The sequence below is a fragment of the Bubalus bubalis genome, chromosome 8, assembly GCF_019923935.1.
Source record: "Bubalus bubalis isolate 160015118507 breed Murrah chromosome 8, NDDB_SH_1, whole genome shotgun sequence".
NCBI lineage: Eukaryota > Metazoa > Chordata > Mammalia > Artiodactyla > Bovidae > Bubalus > Bubalus bubalis.
Genome location: NC_059164.1, coordinates 33,499,508 through 33,518,331, shown reverse-complemented (window position 1 = coordinate 33,518,331; position 18,824 = coordinate 33,499,508). Strand labels below are relative to the sequence as shown.

At 38.5% G+C, this 18,824-nt stretch overlaps 1 long non-coding RNA gene across 1 annotated transcript in view; it reads right to left on the bottom strand.

The window, feature by feature from the left end:
* Positions 1 to 1,880: 1,880 nt before the first annotated feature.
* LOC123334681 overlaps positions 1,881 to 18,824 on the bottom strand; it is a 178,033-nt gene continuing 161,089 nt past the window's right edge. Inside the window, exon 4 of the long non-coding RNA XR_006552726.2 lies at positions 1,881 to 1,946. This is a non-coding gene — a long non-coding RNA (uncharacterized LOC123334681). The remainder of the gene's footprint in view (positions 1,947 to 18,824) is intronic.

Here is an 18,824-nt window from a genome sequence, read left to right as displayed (position 1 = left end):
GGAGAGCGAAAAAGTTGGCTTAAAGCTCAACATTCAGAAAACGAAGATCATGGCATCCGGTCCCATCACTTCATGGCAAATAGATGGGGAAACAGTGGAAACAGTGTCAGACTTTTATTTTTTTGGGGTTCCAAAATCACCGCAGATGGTGACTGCAGCCATGAAATTAAAAGACGCTTACTCCTTGGAAGGAAAGTTATGACCAACCTAGACAGCATATTAAAAAGCAGAGACATTACTTTGCCAACAAAGGTCCATCTAGTCAAGGCTATGGTTTTTCTAGTAGTCATGTACAGCTGTGAGAGTTGGACTATAAAGAAAGCTGAGCGCCAAAGAATTGATGCTTTTGAACTGTGGTGTTAGAGAAGACACTTGGGAGTTCCTTGGACTGCAAGGAGATCCAGCCAGTCCATCCTAAGGAAGATCAGTCCTGAGTGTTCATTGGAAGGACTGATGTTGAAGCTAAAATTCCAGTACTTTGGCCACCTGATGCAAAGAATTGACTCATTTGAAAAGACCCTGATGTTGGGAAAGACTGAAGGCAGGAGGAGAGGGGACGACAGAGGATGAGATGGTTGGATGGCATCACCAACTCAATGGACATGAGTTTGGGTAAACTCTGTGAGTTGGTGATAGACAGGGAGGCCTGGCATGCTACAGTCCATGGGGTCTCAAAGAGTTGGACACGACTGAGCAACTGAACTGAACTGAACTCAAAACCTGTAACAATTTGCAAAAATAAAACAAAAGTGAAGGAAATAATGAACACAACAAACTCCTGCCCCCAAAAAGAGAAAAGATTCAAAGAGACTAAATGCATTCTGACCATATTTTTCTTAACATAGACAAATGTAAGAACACACTAAAATTACTAATAGTGAGAAGTCCTTCAGATAAAAATCAAGGTCATAAATAGAAATACTCCAGGGAAGAAAGAGAAGTCTAATTATAGGTCTTAGGCACTTCTTAAAAAGTGCTTTTATGTTTCATGGATGTATGTTGCCAAACCATGAATGGATAAAGCAGGGTTCCACAGTATTGTCAAGTGGTTTTTTTTGTAAAATGATTCATGACTCTGGATAGGAATTCTGTCTGGCCATAGGTCATTCCTCCCACAATAATGAAAGTTCAAAGTATAAAACCAACGTTCCAATAAGATTTAGTGTCTAAGGTATAAACATAATAGGCACTTTAATAAGACATTATTGGGGCTTCCCTGATAGCTCAGTTGGTAAAGAATCTGTCTGCAATGCAGGAGACCCCAGTTCAATTCCTGGATTGGGAAGATCTGCTGGAGAAGGGATAGGCTACCCACTCCAGTGTTCTTGGGCTTCCCTTGTGGCTCAGCTGGTAAAGAATAAGCCTGCAATGCAGGAGACCTGGGTCTGATCCCTGGTTGAGAATATCCCCTGGATAAGGGAAAGGCTACCAACTCCAGTATTCGGGTCTGGAGAATTCCATGGACTGTATAGTCCATGGGATCACAAAGAGTCGGACATGACTAAGTGACTTTCATTTAATTAACTTAGGAGATTATTGAACAATTAACAGTCATATATTTTCTATTTTTCTGTTTTTTAATTAATTTATGCTCTTTTGAATTCTAACACCCATTTTTTAACTTCTACCTTTTCTTAAGCCCATATTGTTTTTAACCTAACTCATTTAATTCAATATTTAATACACTTTTATTTTTTCCCTTTTTGATACATTTTCAACACTAATTTTCCTCTGGGTACTATTTTAGTTGTACTTCATAGGCTTTCATTCACAGTAGTTTTTAAAATTAATTTCTATAATACTAAAAAGTCTTGGTTTTGATTTCATAGTTTTAATGATTTTCATTCACACTTGATTATATCATAGATAATTTTCCTTACATCCAGAGAACAGGAACTGTTTTCTCTCTTATCCAGTGCATTTCAAAGTAGGACAATGTCATTCACCTAGCAGAAAAAATAATTTATTGGTTAATTATAATTGATCTTTTTTCCAAGTTAAAAAAATATGTCAAATTACAGACAAACTGAATAAAACTTTTCCAGTCATTTAGAAGCCATTAAAAATCATGAGCTCTTTATTGCCAAATTCAGACTTAAATTGAAGAATTAGGGAAAACCACTAGACCATTGGGCTATGACCTAAATCAAATCCCTTATGATTATACAGTGGAAGTGGGAAATCGATTTAAGGGCCTAGATCTGATAGATAGAGTGCCTGATGAACTATGGACAGAGGTTCGTGACACTGTACAGGAGACAGGGATCAAGACCATCCCCATGGAAAAGAAATGCAAAAAAGCAAAATGGTTGTTGGGGAGGCCTTACAAATAGCTGTGAAAACAAGAGAATTGAAAAGCAAAGGAGAAAAGGAAAGATATAAGCATCTGAATGCAGAGTTCCAAAAAATAGCAAGGAGAGATAAGAAAGCCTTCCTCAGTGATCAATGCAAAGAAAAGAGGAAAACAACAGCATGGGAAAGACCAGAGATCTCTTCAAGAAAATTAGAGATACCAAAAGGACATTTCATGCAAAGATGGGCTCGATAAAGGACAGAAATGGTATGGACCTAACAGAAGCAGAAGATATTAAGAAGAGGTGGCAAGAATACACAGAAGAACTGTACAAAAATGATCTTCACGACCCAGATAATCACGATGGTATGATCACTGACCTAGAGCCAGACATCCTGGAATGTGAAGTCAAGTGGGCCTTAGAAAGCATCACTATGAACAAAGCTAGTGGAGGTGATGGAATTCCAGTTGGGCTCTTTCAAATCCTAAAAGATGATGCTGTGAAAGTGCTGCACTCAATAGGCTAGCAAATTTGGAAACCTCAGCAGTGGCCACAGGACTAGAAAAGGTCAGTTTTCATTCCAACCCCAAAGAAAGGCAATGCCAAAGAATGCTCAGACTACCGCATAATTGCACTCATCTCACACGCTAGTAAAGTAATGCTCAAAATTCTCCAAGCCAGGCTTCAGCAATACGTGAACCGTGAACTTCCAGATGTTCAGGCTGGTTTTACAAAAGGTAGAGGAACCAGAGATCAAATTGCCAACACCCGCTGGACCATCGAAAAAGCAAGAGAACTCCAGAAAAACATCGATTTCTGCTTTATTGACTATGCCAAAGCCTTTGACTGTGTGGATCACAATAAACTGTGGAAAATTCTGAAAGAGATGGGAATACCAGACCACCTGACCTGCCTCTTGAGAAACCTATGTGCAGGTCAGGAAGCAACAGTTAGAACTGGAGATGGAACAACAGACTGGTTCCAAATAGGAAAAGGAGTACGTCAAGGCTGTATATTGTCACCCTGTTTATTTAACTTATATGCAGAGTCCATCATGAGACATGCTGGGCTGGAAGAAGCACAAGCTGGAATCAAGATTGCCGGGAGAAATATCAATAACCTCAGATATGCAGATGACACCACCCTTATGGCAGAAAGTGAAGCGGAACTAAAAAGCCTCTTGATGAAGGTGAGACAGGAGAGTGAAAAAGTTCGCTTAAAGCTCAACATTCAGAAAATGAAGATCATGGCATCTGGTCCCATCACTTCATGGCAAATAGATGGGGAAACAGTGGAAACAGTGTCAGACTTGATTTTTTGGGGCTCCAAAATCACTACAGATGGTGACTGCAGCCATGAAATTAAAAGACGCTTACTCCTTGGAAGGAAAGTTATGACCAAGCTAGATAGCACATTGAAAAGCAGACACATTACTTTGCCAACAAAGGTCCAAGTCAAGGCTATGGTTTTTCCAGTGGTCATGTATGGATGTGAGAGTGGACTGTGAGGAAAGCTGAGCACTGAAGAATTGATGATTTTGATCTGTGGTGTTGGAGAAGACTCTTGAGAGTCCCTTGGACTGCAAGGAGATCCAACCAGTCCATTCTGAAGGAGATCAGCCCTGGGATTTCTTTGGAAGGACTGATGCTAAAGCTGAAACTCCAGTAGTTTGGCCACCTCATGCGAAGAGTTGACTCATTGGAAAAGACTCTGATGCTGGGAGGGATTGGGGGCAGGAGGAGAAGGGAACAACAGAGGATGAGATGGCTGGATGGCATCACTGACTCAATGGACGTGGGTCTGGGTGAACTCCGTGAGATGGTGATGGACAGGGAGGCCTGGCGTGCTGCGATTCATGGGGTCGCAAAAAGTTGGACACGACTGAGCGACTGAACTGAACTGAACTGAAATATGACACAGAAGAAAAAGGAGACTATGGTGGACTGGGAGGAGCAGGAAGGGAAAGGCAGGAGGGGGAGAAGGGAGAACAGGAAAATAGTAAAAGCCTGGGATTGAAAAGCCTCAAATTTAGACATCACACCAATACCATCTTCATTTTCCTTAAATATAACACAAGCTTGCCCAGGATATCTAAGATCCTCCTCTATATATGTGTTTTGGTTCAATCTATGATGATTGGTAGATAATACATACATCTATGAGCACACATTTACACACACGTGTGTGTACTTTCATCATCAACTGATTAATCACATAACTAAAGAAGTGAAGTGAAGTCACTCAGTCGTGTCTGACTCTTTGCAACCCCATGGACTGTTGCCTACCAGGCTCCTCCGTCCTTGGGATTTTCCAGGCAAGAGTACTAGAGTGGGTTGCCATTTCCTCCTCCAGGGGATCTTCCCAACCCAGGATCAAACCCATGTCTCCTGTATTGCAGGCAGATACTTTACCGCCTGAGCCACCAGGGAAGCACAAACCTGCTTGCAAATGCAGGAGCCTCAGAAGACTCCAGTTTGATCCCTGGGTGGGGAAGATCCCCTACAAGAGGGCATGGCAACCCACTGCAGTATTCTTGCCTGGAGAATCCCACGGACAAAGGAGAATGACAGGGTACAGTCCATGGGGTCGCAAAGAGACAGGACTGAAGCCATAGAGCACTCAAGCATGCATAGTAGTAAGGGCTCAGTGGTTAAAAAAAAGAAACAAAAGAAAAATCCACCTGCTAATGCAGGAAACCAGGGTTCTATATCTGGATTGGGAAGATTGGATGGAGCAGGAAACGGACAACCCTCTGCAGTATTCTTGCCTTGGAAGTTCCATGGACAGAGGAGCCTGGTCAGCTACAGTCCATGGGGTCACAAGAGAGTCAGACACAACTTAGCGACTATACAACAACAAATAGTAGTCATAGGGAACTCATTATAACCTGAATCAGCCAATTTGTCTTTGAAATGCGGATTCGCATCTGCTTTATGTTCTATGTCTAATGGAGCCACACCGAGTAAAGCAGTTTCTTTTCATCTGAAGTCACTGACGGAACTTTTTCAGTCAGGGTACAGCTGCAGAACCGTGATTCAAATTCATAGAGAGATGACATAGTAACAATAACATTCACAATCATTATGATATTTGTTATTAAATAAAGTCTCTTCCTGATTCAACAATATTTCCACCAATCTGATATTTAGTGAAGCACGTCACTCTGAATTACAGTTCACCTCCTTTCTCCCAAAAAGTCCACCTCTTCCCAGATGTTTCCACTAGAGAAATGCTCTCTTCAACTCTTACAGAAGTCTCCCTTCCCCTTTTCCTCCTGGAGCTAGTCGTTCCTAGGGACTGGGGGTGCAAGGTTTCCAAATGCTGAAGTTTCTAGACCAGGGCGATAATGAAAGCCACACAGGTGACGACTGTGATTAATTGGGGAGGTGGTGCCTCCTATGCAAAGGTCAACCACTGCTGCTGCTGCTGCTGCTAAGTCACTTCAGTCGTGCCTGACTCTGTGCGACCCCATAGACGGCAGCCCACCAGGTTCCCTGTCCCTGGGATTCTCCAGGCAAGAACACTGGAGCGGGTTGCCATTTCCTTCTCCAATGCATGAAAGTGAAAAGTGAAAGTGAAGTCGCTCAGTCATGTCCGACTCTTAGCGACCCCATGGACTAACTCACGATCCCCCGTAGGAATGTGTGTTAGAACTTTGGAGAATTTTTAAGGCAAAGTTTTAAGTAAAATCTCCCAATTTTCATATTATATGTTTGAAACTATTTCATAATTGTCGAAGACAACATATAGACTGTGAAAGCTAATATATATATCCTTGGGTTAAATTTGACCCAAGCCTGCTGGTTTCAAGTTTCTGGTTTAGACTTGAGATGTAGTAGGATATTTTTCACCATGCCTTAGCTGTTAATTCCTCACTGGGGTTGATGAGAGATCAAATTTTAGGAACAAAAGCCTCTATTTATATTCACCAGATATAACAAATTGTAAAAGAGAGATATTCAGAATAAGTATGAGGTTTTATTTGCAATCTTTGAGAATCTGCTATTTTAAAGTTAGCAATATAAAATAAAAATTAAACTACAAAATAAAGTTACAACCATTAATACTGGAGTTCAAAATTTTCAAATGTTGTAACTTTTGGAGGTGATGAAACAGTTTCCCAGGGTGGTATTTACTTTAAACAAATCACAATGAAACAAAAAGTAATTTTAGACAAAAAGCTTATTTATTCTAGGTCAATTTATAACCTCCGCCTGTTTATCCAGCAATTTTTACTTTAAAGATGTCATGTTACTTTTCAATCCCAAGAGATGGAAATAATCATTCCTACAGTCCAGAGCAGGGATCAGTGACCATTTCAGCAAAGGACCTCATAGCAAATGTTTTAGTAAATATTTTAGGCCTTATAGATCATACGATCTCTGCTGCAACTATTCCAGTACGCACTGTCATGTGAAAGCAGAAAAAACAGTATGTAAATGAATGGCATGGCTGTCTTCCAATAACGTTCTCTACATTTACTAAAATTTGAATTTTACATAATTTTCGTGAGTCACAAAATATTATTCTTTTCATTTTTGCAACCATTTAAAAGTATGTAACAAATATTCTCGGCTCATGGATAGTATAAAAACAGGTGGTGGGCCAGATTTGGGCCACAGGCTGTAGCTTGCTAACCTCTGATTTCAGAACACATCATTTCCAGTGTCGAGACACGTGGAATACCAAGTTACTTATAAATACTGAAAATTTTTTAAATTATATCATCAAGTTGTTAGGGAAGTGGTTTGGCAAATGGAGAATCAGAACGAGGGGAACTGCATTATTTGAAAAAACACCTCATCTAAAAGCAGGGAACTTACCCATATCCCACAAAAAAAGCATATCACATGCAAACTGCTAATTAAATGCCTTTTTGTTGTTGTTGTTGTTAATTAAATACCCTTTTGCACTCTTGTGAAATGTTCTTGTTCAAAACCACAGATCTAGGAGACAGCTTAAAATTCTAGCAGTGGTAAATCATACTCTTCATTTTTGTTTGTTTTGTTTTTTAATTGGAGCATAGTTGCTTTACAACGTTGAGTTAGTTTCTGCTGTGCAGAGGTGAATTAGCTATAGGTATACGAATATCCCCTCTTTTTTTGGATTTCTTCCCCATTTAGGTCACCACAGAGCACTGAGTTCCCTGTGCTATACAGTTGGTACTCATTAGTTGTCTACTTTATACATAATAGTATATATGTGTCCATCCCAAAATCCCAGTTCATCCCACCCACTCCCTCCCCGACTTGGGATCCATACACTTGTTCTCTATGTCTGTGTCTCTACTTCCACTTGGCAAATAGGTTGAAGTGAGTTAGAAAGAGAAAAACAAATATTGTATATTAAGGCATATATGTGAAATCTAGAAAAACGATACTGATGAACCCACTCCTTACCATTTTACCAGCTCTGACTTTGGCCAGTTGTTTTTAATGATATTTCTGACCATCTTAACTCCTGCTAACATGTTAGAGGCAAATTATACCAATATTGTAGGACCATTCCCCATCATATGGACAACATGGGTGTATGCATTAGGAGATATTTTTTCTTGATCTTACCCTTTTAAAATATTTCAAGGAAAACGTGAAATAATTTATTAAATATGCCTTGGGTTTCTGTTTTCAATTTCCTAAGCAAACAATTATTATCCATTACTTTCTTTCAGGTTAAAAATCACACTGCAGATTTATTTTGTACAATAGATTGAGATTGTTTATATTACCAAGGCATTAGAAAATCATTTATCATACATTCTTTTTGTGTGTGCAGTTCTATCTTATGTACTAAACAAGATGTTTCCTTTTGCAAAGGTGTTGCATCCAGAATAAATAAACCTCTGGAAGGAATGTGAGCAGGACTGAAATTATCCATCAGGATAATGAATGGTATTTTAATTATTTTGAGTATTTTTCTTTGCATATTTCAGACATTGTACTTATTCTGAAAACACATAAAAGAATATAAGGCCAAAAGATCCTTTGCAAATGTCTCCTTGAGTAATTAAGTCCAGGGCCTGAACTCAGCATTTGGTACTTAAAGTTATTTAATGTCCTCCAGAATTAGATAAGCTAGAAAGCTAAACTTACTTTTCACTCTGTAAACAGCAATGCTTGTATGTCTGTTTTGTTTCAGGGAAAAAAATCATCCTACAAACTTTACAGCACTGCACTAATACTATGGCTTGCACGCATGCTGTCAGTTTAGTTGCGTCCAACTCTTTGTGACCATATGGACCATAACCCACCAGGCTCCTCTGTCCATGGGATTCTCCAGGCAAGAATACTGGAGTGGGTTGCCATGCCCTCCTCTGGGCATCCTCCCAACCCAGGGATCGAACCCATGTCTCTCATGTCTCCTGTTGGCAGGCAGGTTCTTTACCACTAGTGCCACCTGGGAAGCCCAATATTATGGCTTAGTTAACATATACGGAGATCCTGAAAGGGAGGTATGAGTAATCACTTCTAAACAATGGGAAATTTGAGGAAAAATAATTTTTCTTAATGGTGCCAGCTATTTCATTAAGAAATAGAGTTCACTGCTTTTCTTCCTTGGAGAATTTATTGATTTTATAAAATATTTATACATAGATGGGCTTCCCTTGTGACCCAGCTGGTAAAGAATCCACCTGCAATGCAGGAAACCTGGGTTCAATCCCTAGGTTGGGAAGATCCCCTGGAGAAGGGAAAGGCTATCCACTCCAATATCCTGGCCTGGAGAATTCTACGGACTTTATAGTTCATGGGGTTATGAAGAGTCCGACACAAACTCTGCAGGCCAGAAGGGAATGGCAGGATGTATTTAAAGTACTGAAAGGGAAAAATCTACAGCCAAGATTACTGTAGCTGGCAAGGATCTCATTCAAAACTGATGGAGAAATAAAAAGCTTTTCAGATAAGCAAAAGTTAAGAGAATTCAGTACCACCAAACCAGCTTTACAACAAATGTTAAAGGGATTTATATAGTCAAGAAATACAACAGAAGAAAAAAAGACCTACAAAATCAACCCCAAATAATTAAGAAAATGGCAACAGGAACTATATGCCAATAATTACTTTAAATGTAAATGGATTAAATGCTCCAACCAAAAGACACAGACTGGATGAATGGATACAAAAACAAGACCCATATATATGCTGCCTACAAGAAACCCACTTCAGACCTAAGACATATATAGACTGAAAGTGAGAGGATGGAAAAATATATTCCAGGCAAATGGGAAGCAAAAGAAAGCTGGAGTAGCAATCCTCATATCAGACAAAACAGACCTTAAAATAAAGAAGATTACAAGAGATAAGAAAGGACACTACATAATGATCAAGCGATCAATCCAAGAAGAAGACATAACAGTTGTAAATATCTATGCACCCAACATAGGAGCACCTCAATACATAAGACAAACACTAACAGACATAAAAGGAGAAATTGACAGAACACAATAGTAGGAGACTTTAACCCCCCACTCACACCAATGGACACATCATCAAAACAGAAAATTAATAAGGAAACACAAGTCTTAAATGATACATTAGATGAGATGGATCTCATAGATATCTTCAGGACATTCCATCCCAATTCAGAAGAATACACATTCTTCTCAAGTGCTGCTGCTGCTGCTGCTAAGTTGCTTCAGTCATGTCCAACTCTGTGCGACCCCATAGACGACAGCCCACCAGGCTCCCCCGTCCCTGGGATTCTCCAGGCAAGAGTACTGGAGTGGGTTGCCATTGCCTTCTCCAATACATGAAAGTGAAAAGTGAAAGTGAAGTCAGTCAGTCGTATCCGACTCTTAGCAACCCCATGGACTGCAGCCTACCAGGGTCCTCCGTCCATGGGATTAGGCAAGAGTACTGGAGTGGGGTGCCATTGCCTTCTCCGTTTCTCAAGCACACATGGAACATTCTACAGGATAGACAACATCTTGGATCAGAAATCAAACCCCAGTAAATTTAAGAAAATTGAAAACGCATCAAGCATCTTCTCCGACCACAATGCAGTGAGACTAGATATCAATTACAAGGGGAAAAAAAGTAAGAAACACAAGCACATGGAGATTAAACAACATGCCTCTAAATAACCAACAGGTTACTGAAGAAATCAAAAGGGAAATAAAAAAATTTCTAGAAACAAATGACAATGAAAACATAAAATCTATGGGATGCAGCAAGCAGTTCTAAGAGGGAAGTTTATAACAATGCAATCCTACCTCAAGAAACAAAACAAAACATCAAAGAGACAACCTAACTTTACACCTAAAACAACTGGAAAAAGTAGAACAAAAGAACTCCAAAATTAGTAGAAAGAAAGAAATCATAAAAATCTGAGAAGAAATAAATGAAAAAGAAATGAAAGAAATAATAGCAAAGATAATAAGACTAAAAGCTGGTTTTTTGAGAAGATAAACAAAATTGACAAAACTTTAGCCAGACTCATCAAGAAAAAAAGAGAAGAAACAAATCAACAAAATTAGAAGTGAAAAAGGAGAGGTTACCAGAGACAATGCAGAAATACAAAGGATTTATAAGAGACTATTGTGAACAACTATATGGCAGTAAATGGATAACCTGGAAGAAATGGACAGATTCTCAGAAAAGTTCAATCTTCCAAGACTGAACCAGGAAGAAACAGAAATTATGAACAACCCAATTACAAGCACTGAAATTGAAGCTGTGATCAAAAATCTCCCAAAAAACAAAAGCCCAGGACCAGATGGCTTCACAGGAGAATTCTATCAAACATTTAGAGAAGAGTTAATGCCTATCCTTCTAAAACTCTTTCAAAAAATTGCAGAGGAAGGAACACTTCCAAACTCATTCTAGGAGGCAATCATCACTCTGATACCAAAACCAGACAAAAGCAACACACAAAAGAAGAAAACTACAGGCCAATATCACTGATGAACACAGATGCAAAAATCATCAACGAAATGTCAGCAAACAGAATTCAGCAACACATCAAAAAGCTCATACAACATGATCAAGTTGGGTTTATTCCAGGAATGCAAGAATTCTTCAATATATGCAAATCAATATGATACACAATATTAACAAATGGAAAGATAAAAACCATATGATAATCTTAATAGATGCAGAAAAAGCCTTTGACAAAATACAGCACTCATTTATGATTAAAACTCTTCAAAAAATGGGCATAGAAGGAACCTACCTCAACATAGTAAAGGCCATATATGAGAAGCCTACAGCAAACATTATTCTCAATGGTGAAAAACTGAAAGCATTCCCCTTAAGATCAGGAGCAAGACGGGTGTCCACTTTCATCACTATTATTTAACATAGTTCTGGAAGGCCTAGCTACAGCAATCAGAGAAGAAAAAGAAGTAAAAGGAATCCAGATCGGAAAAGAAGAAATAAAGCTCTCCCTGTTTGCAGGTGACATGATACTCTACATAGAAAACCCTGAAGATAGTATCAGAAAATTACCAGAGCTAATCAGGGAATTTAGCAAGTTGCAGGATACAAAATCAATACACAGAGATCACTTGCATTTCTATATACTAACAATGAAAAATAAGAAAGAGAAATTAAGGATTCAACCCCATTTACCATTGCAACAAAAACAATTAAATATTTAGAAATAAACTTACCTGAGGAGACAAAAAAACTGTACACATACAATTATAAGAACTAATAAAAGAAATCAAAGACGACATAAACAGACAGATAGATATTCCGTGTTCCTGGGTAGGAAGAATACATACTGTGAAAATGACTATACTCCCAAATGCAATCAACAGATTCAATATGATCCCTATCAAATTACCAATGGCATTTTTCATGGAACTAGAACAAAAAATTGCACAATTCTTATGGAAACACAAAAGACCCCAAATAGCTAAAGCAGTCTTGAGAAAGAAGAAGGGAGCTGGAGGAATCAACCTTCCTGACTTCAGATTATGCTACTAAGCTACAGTCACAAGACAGTGTTCTACTGGTACAAAAACAGAAATATAGATCAATGGAACAAGATAGAAAGCCCAGAAACAAACCCATATACCCATGGTACCTTATTTTTGATAAAGGAGTCAAGAATATACAATGGGGCAAAGATAGCCTCTTCAATAAATGGTGCTGGGAAAACTGGACAGTTACACGTAAAAGAATGAAATTAGAACACTTCCTAATACCATACACAAAGATAAACTAAAAATGGATTAAAGACCTAAATGTAAGACCAGAAACTATAAAACTCTTAGAGGAAAACATAGGCAGAATCCTTGATGACATAAATCAAAGCAAGATCCTCTGTGACCCACCTCCTAGAATAATGGAAATAAAAACAAAGGGAAACAAGTGGGACCTGATTAAACTTAAATGTTTTGCACAGCAAAGGAAACTATAAGCAATGTGAAAAGACAGCCCTCAGAATGGGAGAAAATAATAGCAAACGGAACAAGTGACAAAGGATTAATTTCCAAAATATGCAAGCAGCTCACACAACTCAATGCCAGAAAAACAAACAACCCAATCAAAATTGGGGAAAAGACCTAAACAGACATTTCTCCAAAGACATACAGATGGCTAACAAACACATGAAAAGATGCTCAACATCACTCAATATTAGAGAAATGAAAATCAAAACTACAATGAGATATCACCTCACACTGGTCAGAATGTCCATCATCAAAAAGTCTGCAAATGATAAATGATGGAGAGAGTGTGGAGAAAAGGGAATGCTCTTGCACCATTGGTAGAAATGTAAATTGATACAGCCACTATGGAAGATGGTATGGAGATTCCTTAAAAAACTAGGAATAAAACCACCATATGACCCAGCAATCCCACTCATAGGCATATACCCTGAGGAAACCAAGATGAAAAAGACACATGTATCCCATTGTTCACTGCAGCACTATTTACAATAGCTAGAACACAGAAGCAACCTACATGTCCATCAACAGATGAATGGATAAAGAAGTTGTGGTACATATACACAATGGAATACTACGCAGCCATAAAAAGGAATGCATTTGAGTCAGTTCTGATGAGGTGGATAAACCTAGAACCTATTATACTGAGTGAAGTGAGTCAGAAAGAGAAAGATAAATATTGTATTCTAACGCATATACATGGAATCTAGAAAAATGGTACTGAAGAATTGAGTTACAGGGCTGCAACGGAGAAACAGGGATAGAGAATAGACTTATGGACATGGGGAGAGGGGAGGAGAGGATGAGATTTATGGAAAGAGTAACACAGAAACTTATATTACCATATATAAAATAGACAGCCAACAGGAATTTGCTGTATGGCTCAGGAAACTCAAACAGGTGCTCTGTGTCAACCTAGAGGGGTGGGATGGGGAGGGAGATGGGAGAGAGGTTCAAAAGGGATGGATATATGTATACCTATGGCTGATTCATGTTGAGGTTTGACAGAAAACAACAAAATTCTGTAAACCTATTATCCTTCTATAAAAAATAAATTTAAAAAAAAAGAGTCGGACACAACTGAGCACCTTTCACTTCACTTTATAGGTAGATATCCTTTTAGTATATCTCACTTGATGATAAATCACAGATGATTTCATGTCCAGAAACTAAAGGTCTCGGAAGAAATCATCATCAGATTTTTTGGTGATGGTTGGCTGCGTGTGTGTATGTGTGTGTATGTCTTGCCTCCGTGGCAAAACATTTGTTTAGACATTCAAATTAAATGAAAAGGATCATCTAAAATGGGGCAACTTTTATAGGGAAACAAAGGGATGTTTATACACTTTCTGTATACTACTTTACACATCTCTATAATTCAAATTGTCATTTACCATCACTCCTTAGATTAAGCTGCTGTAAGTATGTAAAAACTGTTAATAATATTTCTAACTCAAATTTAAACGCTTTAACCTTAAGGAATTCATAGGAAACTTTTTATCAAATGTTGCACCAAAAAGATAGATAATCTATGGTCATGTAACCCCATGATGTAGTATTCCAACAACTATTTTTAAGAAATATGTTCTCTTTCTGTCTTCCCATTCTTTTGTGATTACTTAGATTTGTCATTTAAGTGATATTTTCTAGAATTTCATCTGAGAAAAAAGTTACAGGTTTTGTTTTATCTAGTATTTAATGTTGGCTTCGCAGGTGGCTCAGATGGTAAAGAATCTGCCTGGAATGCAGAAGTCCTGTGTTTAATCCCTGGGTTGGGAAGATCGCCCAGAAAAAAGAATGGGTATCCACTCCAGTATCTTGCCTGGAGAATTTCATGGACAGAGGAGCTTGCAAGCTACAGACCATGGGGTTTCAAAAATATAGAATTTATTGTATCCTCTTAAACATGTGAACACATACTATTTGAAACAATAAAAAAAAACCTGAAATTGTCACATTATAAAGAACTATAATGAACCTAGCTCTTATCTACTTACCATCTATCCTCAAATTAGAATTTTTAGAAATTATTAAACTGAAAATATTCCCCTGCAAGCATACATCATGAATGTTAAGTCCTCATAAGGGAGAAAGCCCTGCAGTGGAAATCAAGAGAAAGAGTTTTATGCTGGCTCTGATTCCAGTTCGCTCTATAGTCTTCAGTAAGTCTTTTAAAAGCTTTGTTCATCTATAAAATGAGTTAACAAGACTTCTACCATTGATAAAGCTATTTTGTGCTAAAGAAATTAATACATATGGAAAGCTTTTAAATGGTATAAAATATTCTAAAATTCTAATCTGTTATTAAATCAATTCCACTAATATTTACTTGTGTATTATTCTATTATATTTAAATTTCTATTTCACTTTAGAGCTCCAATCATTTCAAATAATGAATGTGGAATATAGGAGGAATATCACCATAGGACAAATAAAATGAATCTGATATTTGGAAAAACCTAGGTCTGTTTTATGCTGCTTTGCAAATTCAGCCTGTGTCTATGTGCATGTATGTGATCTTTACATTGGCAGGTGCACACTGAGAAATTCCAGCTCAAGGATTTACTTAGTATCTATTCCTGACTGTACTGGAGAATGCCTCCAGGAAAAGGTGCTAGATTGAGGTCATAAAATATTATGACTCACTTTGTTCATAACAGTATAATCAACTTAACAGTGGCAACCAAAAGCAATTCATTATGTGCTGCATGATGTATTTGCTGGTCATGGGTCTGGCTGTTACACATTTATGTTTAAAAAAATTTTAGATTACCTTAACCAAAGCAAATCATTTAGTCATCTAACACATATAAGTTAGAATAAAATACACTTCATCTATGCTGCTATGAATTAAAATTCAATCAGGATGTTAATATCAAGAATATAAGTACATTACAGATGTTGTCATTAAAGGTTATTCATACAATACCACTTTTGCACTCACTATTGGGTTATAGAAGAATAATGACCTGTATACATGGAAAACACTAAATTTTAAGACGAAAAGCTTTCTGAAACAGTATCTGAAAAGGGTTCAGAATTTTAAATGCTTCAGTACATTTAACAATATTTATCAAAGTGTTATTTGTTAATATGGTACATAATTCATAATTACTTTCAAGGACATTCAAAACAAACAAGATTGGTCACCTCCAAGTCTTCTCCCTTTAAAATATTTGTGTTGAAAGCATTCAAAAACACTCAATACAAATAAAATTGGTCGCCAATAAGTCTTCCACCATTAAGTTCAGTTCAGTCACTCAGTTGTGTCTGACTGTTTGCAACCCCATGGACTGCAGCACGCCAGGCCTCCTTGTCCATCGCCAACTCCCACAGTTTACTCAGAATCATGTTCATTGAGTCGGTGATACCATCCAACTACCTCATCCTCTGTCATCCCCTTCTCCTCCCGCCTTCAATCTTTCCAACCATCAGGGTCTTTTCAAATGAGTCAGTTCTTCCCATCAGGTGGCCAAAGTATTGGAGTTTCAGATTCAACATCAGTCCTTCCAATGAATATTCAGGACTGATCTCGTTTAGAATGGACTGGTTGGATCTCCTTGCAGTCCAAGGGACTCTCAAGAGTCTTCAACACCACACTTCAAAAGCATCAATTCTTCAGCGCTCAGCTTTCTTTACAGTCCAACTCTCACATCCATACATGACTAATGGAAATACCATAGCTTTGACTAGATGGACCTTTGTTGGCAAAGTAATGTCTCTGCTTTTTAATATGCTATCTAGGTTGGTCATAACTTTTCTTCCAAGGAGTAAGCATCTTTTAATTTCATGGCTGCAGTCACCACCTGCAGTGATTTTGGAGCTTCAAAAAATAGTCAACCACTGTTTCCACTGTTTCCCCATCTACTTGCCACGAAGTGATGGCACCAGATGCCATGATCTTAGTTTTCTGAATGTTGAGCTTTAAGCCAACTTTTTCACTCTCCTCTTTCACTTTTATCAAGAGGCTCTTTAGGTCTTCCTCACTTTCTGCCATAAGGGTGGTGTCATCTGCATATCTGAGGTGATTGATATTTCTCCCAGCAATCTTGATTCCAGCTTGTGCTTCTTCCAGCCCAGCATGTCTCATGATGTACTCTGCATATAAGATAAATAACCAGGGTGACTATACACAGCCTTGACGTACTCCTTTCCCTATTTGGAACCAATCTGTTGTTCCATGTCCAGTTCTAACTGTTGCTTCCTGACCTGCATACAGATTTCTCAGGAGGCAGGTCAGGTGGTCTGGTATTCCCATCTCTTTAAGAATTTTCCACTTTGTTGTGATCCACACAGTCAAAGGTTTTGGGATAGTCAATAAGACAGAACTGGATGTTTTTCTGAAATTCTTGCTTTTTCAATGATCCAACGGATGTTGGCAATTTGATTTCTGTTTCCTCTGCCTTTTGTAAATCCGCTTGAATATCTGGAAGTTCACAGTTCATGTACTGTTGAAGCCTGGCTTGGAGAATTTTGAGCATTACTTTACTAGCACGTGAGATGAGTGCAATTGTGTGGTAGTGTGAGCATTCTTTGGCATTGCCTTTCTTTGGGATTGGAATGAAAACTGACCTTTTCTAGTCCTGTGGCCACTGCTGAGTCTTCCAAATTTGCTGGCCTATTGAGTGCAGCACTTTCACAGCATCATCTTTTAGGATATGAAATAGCTCAACTGGAATTCCATCACCTCCACTAGCTTTGTTCATAGTGATGCTTCCTAAGGCCCACTTGACTTCACATTCCAGGATGTCTGGCTCTAGGTGAGTGATCACACCATCGTCATTATCTGGGTCGTGAAGATCTTTTTTGTACAGTTCTTCTGTGTATTCTTGCCACCTCGTCTCAATATCTTCTGCTTCTGTTAGGTCCATACCATTTCTGTCCTTTATCGAGCCCATCTTTGCATGAAATGTTCCCTTGGTATCTCTAATTTTCTTGAAGAGATCTCTAGTCTTTCCCATTCTGTTGTTTTCCTCTATTTCTTTGCATTGATCACTGAGGAAGGCTTTCTTATCTCTCCTTGCTATTCTTTGGAACTCTGAATTCAAATGGGTATATCTTTTTTTTTCTCCTTTGCTTTCTGCTTCTCTTCTTTTCACAGCTGTTTGTAAGGCCTCCTCAGACAGCCATTTTGCTTTTTTGCATTTCTTTTCCATGGGGATGGTCTTGATCCCTGTCTCCTGTACAATGTCACGAACCTCTGTCCATAGTTCATCAGGCACTCCATCTATCAGATCTAGTCCCTTAAATCTATTTCTCACTTCCACTGTATAATCATAAGGGATTTGAGTTAGGTCATAGCTGAATGGTCTAGTGGTTTTCCCTACTTTCTGCAATTTAAGTCTGAATTTGGCAATAAGGAGTTCATGATCTAAGCCACAGTCAGCTCCTGGTCTTGTTTTTGTTGACTGTATAGAGCTTCTCTATCTTTGGCTGCAAAGAATATAATCAATCTGATTTCGGTGTTGACCATCTGGTGATGTCCATGTGTAGAGTCTTCTCTTGTGTTGTTGGAAGAGGGTGTTTGTTTCCATGAACAGTATGAAAAGGGCCATGCTCAGTAAATCTTTAATCCAATTTTCTGTTGATGGGTGGGGCTATGTTTCCTCCCTGTTATTTACCTGGGGCCAAACTATGGTGGATTAACTGCAGAAGTAGTAGAAACAGCAAGAGAACTAGAAGTGGAGCCTGAAGCCATGACTGAATTGCTGCATTATCAAGATCAAACTTTAACAAATGAGGAGTGGCTTCTTATGGCTAAGCAAAGCAAGTAGTTTCTTAAGATGAAATCTACTCCTGCTGAAGATACTGTGAAGATTGTTGAAATGACAATAAGGGAGGAAAAATATGACATAAACTTAGTTGATAAGACAGCTGCAGGGCTTGAGGAAATCGACTCCAGTTTTGAAAGAAGTTCTCATGTGGGTAAAATGCTATGAAACATCACTGTATGCTACAGAGAAATCTTTCCTCAAAGGATGAGTCCATGGATGTGGCAAACTTCATTGTTATTTTAAGATACTGCCACAGCCACCTCAACCTTCAGCAACCACTACCTTGATCAGTCAACACCACCAATATAGAGGCAAGACCCTTCTCTAGCATAAAGGATTACAACTTGCTGAAGACTCAGATGATGG